The sequence below is a fragment of the Phodopus roborovskii genome, unplaced genomic scaffold (genome assembly GCF_943737965.1).
Source record: "Phodopus roborovskii unplaced genomic scaffold, PHOROB, whole genome shotgun sequence".
Lineage (NCBI taxonomy): Eukaryota > Metazoa > Chordata > Mammalia > Rodentia > Cricetidae > Phodopus > Phodopus roborovskii.
The window spans coordinates 224,096-233,662 of record NW_026126695.1 but is presented as its reverse complement, the minus strand read 5'-3'; the positions used below and the strand labels follow the sequence as shown (position 1 = coordinate 233,662).

Here is a 9,567-nt window from a genome sequence, read left to right as displayed (position 1 = left end):
ACAGATACAGATAATTATGAAGAAATTAGTCCATTAAATATAAATTATCCTTTTGAATATTGAAGGGTCTATAAGAATAAAAAGGTGACTATACCATTGTTAAACAAATGAACAATAACTGTCTTATAATTATAAAATCTATGGGTAGATGGAAATATTCAAATGTATAATTTTAGAATCTAATTTATACCTTTACTTTTTGGGATAGTAAGATGACTCAGATGGTAAAAGCCCTTACCTCCTAAGACTGACAACATGAGTTTGATTCCTAGAACCCAGGGTAGCATGCAAGAACCCACTCCCAGAAGTTGCCCCTCTGACCACACAATTCATTCTGTGACTTGCAGATACCCACACTTACCCAACTCATTCATACATTCACAAAACTACATATAACATTAAAAAAACAATTCACTTTATAAGTTTTAAATAGCTACGATATATTGCTTACTTTGTTACTTCTGGCAGAAATAATTATTCAATGATGATTTTTTGATGGATGAAATAATCTTAATGTTTCTTTCTCCCTGCCATATTATTTATAACCTAGTTGACTTTTTAAATAACACCTGTAGCACTGGTTTGCAAAGGAAGCACTTCAGTCATCAGGTCCAGGCAACCTCTGTTTTGTAAGATGCTGGGGATAGTATTCATTTAAAAGCCTGATCAATTTCATGCCAGCCATAGTTAGAAAAACAATTTTTATGAATTTTTAATGGACACAAACTTCTCTTATTTGTTTAATTGTAATGAGAATTCAGTGATCTTATTCAGTGATTCTTATTACAGAGGAAGAAATTCAGTATCCAGAGGAAGATCTTATTAAAAGTACATATTCTGTAATTTAGTGTCATAAAAGGAAATGGATCACCTGGTCAAGATTCTTTATCTTATTTATTCCTTTAAAGTTATGACAATTTGTTTATCTGCTTTTTAATTACTGGAAAACCAGTACAAGATACAAAATAATGGGTTGTCCCTTGTAAATTCTCAAAACTATCTCTCTCTTCACCCTTCTCCCTCTCTGCCACTTTGTGATTACAGGAGGAACAAATCGAAGAAAATGGTAGTCATTAATACAACCCATCCTGAAGAGTTCATTCTTCTAGGCTCCTTGGCTGGAGCTCCCTGTCTTCATTATTTTTCTGCTAACATATCCCCTAGCTAAGATGTGGAACATTGCCGTCATTCTGGTGTACATCTTAGAATCTTGCCTCCACAGCCCCATGTATTTCTTTCTCACCAACCTCTCCTTTCTGGACATGTGCTACACTACCAGCATTGTGCCTCAGATGCTGTTTAACCTGGGAAGTTCCAGAAAGGCAATCAGCCATGTGGGGTGTGCACTTCAACTTTATTTATTTAGTGCAATGGGGGGGGGTCACAGAGTGTCTTCTTCTTGCTATTATGTCATTTGATCGTTACAGGGTCATTTGCAGACCTCTTCACTACACCTTGATCATGAATCAGTGTGTATGCATTCTGTTAGTATGCATCATGTGGCTCTGTGGAATTGCCTATGCAATCTCAGAAGCCACACTTACTTTACAGTTGCCACTATGTGGCATCAATACACTGGATCACTTATGTGAAATTCCAGTTCTGATAAAGACTGCTTGTGGTAAAAAAGAGAAAAATGAGCTGGCACTTTCTGTGGTATGTATTTTCATACTAGCTGTTCCTTTATGTTTAATACTTGCTTCCTATATTAGTATTGGTGTGTGCTATACTTAGGATTAAGTCTTCGAGGGAAGGATAGAGGCCTTTGGCACATGTTCCTCTCATCTTATCATAATTTCCTTATTTTATGGCCCAGGAATTAGTATGTATATTCAGCCTCCCTCCTCTCAAGGGGCCAACCGAAGTTCATGGCTCTCTTCTATGGTGTGGTGACTCCTACACTCAACCCATTCATTTACACTTTGAGGAATAAGGATGTAAAGGGAGCATTAGAAAATTTGGCAAGAAGAATTTTATGTTCTAGGTTATAGTTAGTATAACAAACAAAATTATTTAACAGGTTATTTTCCTCCTGGGTAAAACTTTAAAAATCTTAGTAGTATTTTGTCTTAGTCTTTGAAAAGTTTGTAGACACATTCCATGTATTTTTTTTTATCTCATTTATCTCCCAACACCTCTCTCCAAATCCCCCAAGGATCGTAACAACCCCTGAGTCCAATTAGCATTGCCCAATAAATGCTGACCAATTAGTTCCTGGGTGTGGAGCTATTCCCTGGATCACAGGCAACCTACCAGTGACCAGATCTCCAAGAAAAGTGAAGCTTTGTCCTCCAAGAAGTCATCTTAATTCCAATATCATATTTTTTATAATGAAATTTCACATATTCTTTACAATCAACTTAACACATAATGTGTTTGGGAATATTAACATGGGACCTTTTAAAATATATCAAAATAGTTCTTGTGTCTTCTTTGTATTGAGATAACAAGTATTTAATCATTTAGAATGTACAATAATTTACAATCTGGTTAATATATTTATAACAATAATATGACCATCATTCATTGGTACACATCTCATAGATAGCACTTGAGGAATTATCATTTTCTGGATGTTGGGCCCAAAGGTGTGAACATCTCATGTACTTTGTGCGTTCTGGCTAAATAGTAGTATGTTATGATCATCCTCAATTATTTTAAATAATAGTGTATTTTAATATTCCTTTTTATATATTTGCATGTGTGAGTGTGGGTTGTGGGGATGTGCACCAATCATGGCACATGCATTGAGGTCAATGACAACTTGCCTAAAAGAATTCTTTCCTTCTACCAGTTTAATCATGGGAATTGAACTCAGGTTCTCAGTCCTGACAACAAGTACCTTTACCTGATGAACCTTATTGTCAGTCCACTAGTGGATTTTTTAGTTCAAGATGAACTTTTTTTTCATCATGGTAATTTTAAGTTCAACTTCACTCATAAATAAGCATATGGCTATTTTGTGTTTGTGATTATCAATACCTAAGGAATGTTTATTTACATATCAAAATCACTTGAACAAACATATATTTCTTGACGTCCCTGTCAAATACTACAAAGAAGAGTGTTTGAAATCAGTGAGAGAGAAAAGAAGAGATGGTAATGACTGGCAACCTGATACTTCTATACATTATTCAGAATAATCAGGGATATCTTTTGAATATGAAAGAACATGTTTGGAAAATAGTTTCAGTTTTGTAATGAAAGACAATTTTATTATATTACTAATTCTAATGGATATTTTTGATTGACTCTATTTGTGGACGCAAATGATGATCATTTGCATCAAAAGTTAAAAATGGGGCTAGAGAGAGATGTCCAGCTGTTCATAGCCTGTACTGCTCTTGCAGAGGGCAGGTGCTCAGGTTCCAACATCTATGTCAGCCTGATACTCAAGCTGTATGGGATCTAGTGCCCTCTCTCATTCTCAGACCCCTGCACACGTGTATATACTTGCATCCAGGTATATACACATAAATTAGGAAAGATTAAAACTCTTTTGAAAGTTTAAAGAGTTAACATTTTAACTTTAGAATTCACACTTTCCCTTTTTATAATATTGTGTGATATCCCAAATTCTTCTGTTAGGGAACTGCATTAGAGGCAATTACTTCTTGAGACTTTTAGAAAAAACATTCCATCCTTTTCACCTTTCTGTCTTCTGCCACAGTGGACACAGTGATATTCATCCCAAACACCAGCCAATAAAGAGCAATCCCAGAAGCTAAAGCTGTGTCCTTACAAGACAGTAAATACTTCAGAGTACTTTCTTGTACTCCCAACCTTATAAACATGAGAAGAAATTGTTGTTGCATATAAATGATGCAGTGCTGAGTATTTTTTTTTAACCAGTCAAAATATGTAAATTGTGTCTTTTATGTACAATGTAAAAGATCTCTCTAGTATTTTTTATATATTTATTTTTCTTTTTTATTTAATTTATTATTTTAAATGTCAATCATAGATCCCTCTCCCTCCCATCCTTCCTCCCTCCCTCCCTTTTACCCTCTCTGCCCCCTCACATGCACCCTAACCATCCTCCCCTCTCATCCCCCACCCCAATTCCATATGTAGGGGAATGCCATCCATTTGGGGTCATATAGATCTGAAAGGTCATGTGAAGTAGGGACTAGGACTTCTCTCCTGTCTGTAGGTTAAGGCAGTTATCCCTCCATGGGGGATGTGTTTGTAAGGTCCTTTTGTGCACCAGGGATACATCCTGGCTCCACTGTCTGAGGTCCTTTAGACTGCTCAGTCCTTCTAGCTGAGACCCATATTCAGGGGGGCCTGAGTCAGTCTCATGCTGGATTCCCAGCTATCAGTCTGGGGTCCCATTAGCTCCTCCTTGTTCAGGTAAGCTATCTCTATGTGTTTCTGCAGCCTGGTCTTGTCCTCTCCATCTGTATCTGGGTTCTAGTTCGACTCAGTGTTTATGTATGGGTATTTGCTCCTGTTTCTAATAGGTATTAGATGAAGGCTCCATGCATAAGTTAGTTGTTGATCTCACTATCCGGGAAGAGCATTTATGGTAGCCTTTCCACGGATGCTCAAATTGTTAGTTGGCGGCAGTCTTGTAGTTCTCTAGACCTTTCTTTGTGTTCAAATTTTTCTTCAAACCAATATTGGCTCCCTCTTTTATGTTCTCTCTCTCCCTCTCCTGTCTTCTATTCCTAACTGGGCTCAATCTTCCTAGTCACACGTGTTTTCCTTTCCTCCACCTCGCTTTCTCCTACTTCTCTCTCCATTCTCTGCACCTCCCCCCCCACTTCCCCTGAGTTCTGGGGGACTTGTCCCTTACCAGTTCTGTAAGGAACTTTATATGAATCTCTTAGAATATTTCTTGTATCCTAGTTCTTCTGGTGGTGTGAATTATAGACTGGTGATCTTTTGATCTAGTTCTAAAATCCATATATAAGTGAGTACATACTATGTTCCACTTTTGTGACTGGGTTACCTCATTCAGGATGGTTTCTGCGAATTTCAAGGTACTATTATTTTTCTGCAGAGTAGTATTTCATTGTGTAGATGTGCCACATCTTCATTATCCATTCTTCAATTGAGGGGCATCTAGGTTGCTTACGTATTGATCCCAGTTCCCCCTACATCCCTCTCTCCTTAAATCTCTCCCACCTGCCCATGGTCCCGCACTCTCCCAACCCCCCCACTCTACATGTAGGGTGATGCCTTCCATGTGGGGTCATCTGATTCTGTCAAGTCATTTGGAGTAAGGACTAGACCATCCCTCTTGCCTCTAAATAATGGAGTATCTCCCCACGGGGATTGTGCTCCCAAAGTCCTTTTTTTGCAGCAGGGATACATCCTGGTTCCACTGTCAGAGGTCCCTTAGACTGCTTAGGACTTCTAACTGAGACCCATATTCAGGGGGTCTGAGTTGGTCGAATCCTAGTTTCCCAACTATCAGTCTGGGGCCCCATTGCTTCTTGTTCAGGTCAGCTGTCTCTGTGTGTTTCTGTAGCCTGGTCTTGACTCCTTTTCTCATCACTCCTCCCTGCAACTGGATTCCAGGAGTTTGGCTCAGTGTTTAGTTGTGGGTGTGTGCTTCTGTTTCTATCAGCTACTAGATGAGGTCTCTATGATGGTGGATACGTTAGTCATGAATGTCATTATCAGGGAACGACATTTATGGTAGCCTTTTGACTGTTGTTCAAATTGCAAGTTGGGGTCAGTCTTGTAGGTCTCTGGACATTTCTCTAGAGTCAGTTTTGTCTTCAAACCTATAATGGCTCCCTCTTTCATGCCCCCCCTCCTCTCATCTATTTTTCCCCTGACTTAATCTTCTTAGGCTCACATGCTTTCCTCTCTTCCACTTCTCTTTCTCCTAACTCCCTCTCCACTCACTGTCCCCCATTTCCCCTCCACTCCCAATATGTTCAGGAGATCTTATTCCCCTTCTGTGAGGGACCTTGTATGAATCTCTTAGAATCCTCCTTGTATCCTAGTGAATTATAGGCTGGTGATCCTTTGCTCTATGTCTAAAATCCATATATGAGTTCCTCTTTTTGTGACTGGGTTACCTCATTCAGGATGGTTTCTTCAAATTCCATTGTCATTGGTGTTTCTAATTTTAGCCATTCTGGCAGGAGTAATATGATATGTATCTCAGAGTTGTTTTGATTTGCATTTCCCTGATAGCTAAGGATAATGAGCAATTTCTTAAGTGTCTTTCAGGCTTTTTCATTTCATCCATTGACAATTTTCTTTTCAGTTTTGTTCCACATTTTTAATAAGGTTATTTGGTGTTTTGTTGAGTAGTTTCTTGAGTTCCTTGTGTATTTTGGAGATCAGCCCTCTGTGTGATGTAGGATTGGTGAAGATCTTTTCCCAGTCTTCCACTTTCTCTTCTAAGAAGTTCACTGTTGCTGGATTTGTGTTAAAGTCTTTGGTCTATTTGGACTTGAGTTTTGTGCATGGCAATAGACATAGGTCTATCTGCTCTTCTACACACTATCATCCAGTTGTGCCAGCACAGTTTGTTGAAGATGCTTTCCTCCTACCATTGTATACTTTTAGCTGATTTGTCAAAAATCAGGTGTCCAAAAAATGTGTGTGGGGTAAATTCAGGATATCTGATTTGATTCCATAGTTCTCCCTCTTCATTTTTGAGCCAATACCAGGCTGTTTTCAAGAGCTTTAAGTCGGGGATGGTGATGCCTCCTGAAGTTCTTTTATTGTACAGGATTATTTTGGACATTCTGTGTCTTTTCTGTTTCCATATATAGTTGATTATTACTCTTTCAAGGTCAGTGAAGAATTTGGCTGGGATTTTGATGTGGATTGTACTTAATCTGTAGATTGCTTTTGGCAAGATTGCCATTTTTACTATGTTTACCCTACCTATCCAAGGCATGGGAGATATTTCCATTTTCTTGTATCATTTTTAATGTCATTCTTTAAAGACACAAAATTCTAGTTATATAGGTCTTTCACATGTTTGGTAAGTGTGACTCCACGATACTTTATGTTATTTGTTGCCATTGTAAAGGGTGACGTTTCTCTCAGCCCCTTTGTCATCTGAATAAAGTAGGGCTACTGAGCTTTTTGAGTTCATATTGTATCCTGATAGTTTGCTGAAGGTGTTTATCATGTTTTAGGAGTTCACTGATTGAATTTTTTGAGTGGCTTATGTAAACTATGATATCATCTGCTAATAGTGAAAGTTTTACTTCTTCCTTTCCAATTTGTATCTCTTTGATATCCTTTTCTTGTCTTATTTCTTTAGGTAGAACTTCAAGTATTATATTGAAGAGATATATAGAGAGAAGGTAGCCTTGTCTTGTTCCTGACTTTAGTGGAATCGCCTTAAGGTTCTCTCCATTCAGTTTGATGTTAGCTGCTGTTTTACTGTTTATTGCTTTTTATTATGTTTAGATATGTTCCTGTTATCCCTGATCTTTCCAAGACCTTTATCATGAAAGGGTGTTGAATTTTGTCGAAAGCTTTTTAAGTATATAGAAAGATGTTCCTGTGTTTTTTTTTTTTTTTCAGTATGTTTATATGGTGTGTCACATGAATAGATTTTTGTATGTTAATCCATCCCTGCAACCCAGGGTTGAAACCTACATGGTCAAGGTGGATGATTTCCATGATGTATTCTCAGTTTGCCAATATTTTGTTGTGTATTTTTTGCATCAATGTTCATGAGGGATATTGGTCTGTAGTTTTCTTTCTTAATTTTGACTTTGTGTGTCTTGGGTACCAAGGTGATTGTGGCCTTATAAAAAGATTTGGTAATGAACCTTCTTATTCTATTGTGTGGAACAATTTGAGGAATAATGGTATTAACTCTTCCTTGAATTTGTGGTAGAATTCTGCACTGAAGCCATCTAGCCCTGGGCTTTTTTTGTTTGGAAGGCTTTTGATGACTGCTTAGGGGTTATATGTCTTTTTAAGTTGTTTGCCTGTTCTTGATTTAATTTTGTTAAGTGATAGTTATCCAGAAATTTGTCCATTTCCTTTGAATTTTCAAATTTTTGTAGTACTGGTTTTCAAAATATGACCTGAATATTGTATGGATTTCCTCAATGTCCATTGTTATGTCTACCTTCCCATTTCTGATTTTGTTAATTTGCATGTTCTCTCTCTGCTTTTTTGTTAGTTTAGATAGAGGTTTGTCTATCTTGTTGATTTTCTCAAAAAACCAACTCTTTGATGCATTGATTTTTTTTGTGTGTGTGTTGTTTTCCTGGTTTCTACTTCATTGATTTCAGCCCTCAAATTGATTATTTCCTGGCTTTTACTCCTCCATGGTGAGTTTGTTTCTTTTTGTTCTAAGGCTTTCAGTTGTGCTGTTAATTCTCTAATGTGACTATCCTCTGTTTTCTTCATATGGGCCCTTAGTGCAATGAAATTTTCTCATAGCACTGCTTTCAAGGTTTCCCATAAGTTTGGAAATGTTGTGACCACATTCTTGTTGAATTTTAGGAATTCCTTAATTTTTTCTTTATTTCTTCTTTGACCCAGGTATGGTGCAATTGGGCATTGTTCAGTTTCTATGAGTTTGTAGGGTTTCTTGGGTATGTGAAGTTGTTGAATTCCTACTTTAAAGCATGGTGGTCTGATAATATGCAGGGGACTATTCCAAACTTTTTTGTATCTGTTGAGGTTTGTTATGCCACCTAGTATGTGTTTGATTTTAGAGAAGATTCCATGTGGAGCAGAGAAGAAGGTATGTTCTTTTGTGTTTGGATGGAATCTTCTATAGATGTCTGTTAATCTCAATTGAGACTTAACTTCTGTTATATTCTTTTGTTTCTTTGTTAAATTTCTGACTGGTGTTCCTATCTAGTGGTGAGAGTGGGGTGTTGAAATCTTTCACTATAAGTGTATGGGGTTTTATGTGAGCTTTAAGTTTTAGTAGTGTGTCTTTTATGAATGTGGGTGCTTTTGTATTTGTAGCATAGATGTTCAGAATTGAGGCTTTGTGCTGATGGATTTTTCCTGTGATGAATATAAAATGACTGTCTTCATCTCTCTTGATTGATTTTGGTTTGAATTCTAACTTGCTAGATATTAGGATAGCCACACCTGCTTGCTTCTTGGGTCCATTTGATTGGAAGATACTTTCCCAACCCTTTACCCTGAAGTAATGTCTATCTTTGAAGCTTAGATGTGTTCCTTGTATTCAGCAGAAGGAGGGATTCTGTCTTCATATCCATTCTGTTAGCTTGTGTCTTTTTTAGGTGAGTTGAGGGAAAGTAAGGACCATTGATGTTAATGTTTGTTTTAGATTTGTTGTTGGCAGTGGTATTGTCAATATATTTGCCCTGTTTTACTCTTGGGTTCTAGTGTGGTGGGATTATCTATTGACTATGTTTTTGTGAGATTAATTGACTTCCTTTGGTTGGATTTTTTCTTCTAGAACTTTATGTTGGGTTTGGATTTGTAGATACATCTGGCTTTGTCGTTAAATATCTTGTTTTCTTCATCTATAGTGATTGAGATTTTTTTCTGTGTAAAGCAACCTGGACTGGCATCCATGTGTTCTTAGTAATTGTAGAACATTATCCAGGATCTTCTGGCCTTTGAAAGATTTTAGTTTGCAGAGCA

The 9,567-nt window shown here is 37.3% G+C and overlaps 1 pseudogene; it reads left to right on the top strand.

Moving 5' to 3' along the window:
• Positions 1 to 1,063: 1,063 nt before the first annotated feature.
• Positions 1,064 to 1,991, top strand: LOC127214421 (olfactory receptor 2B11-like; annotated as a pseudogene).
• The last annotated feature ends 7,576 nt before the right edge of the window (positions 1,992 to 9,567 follow it).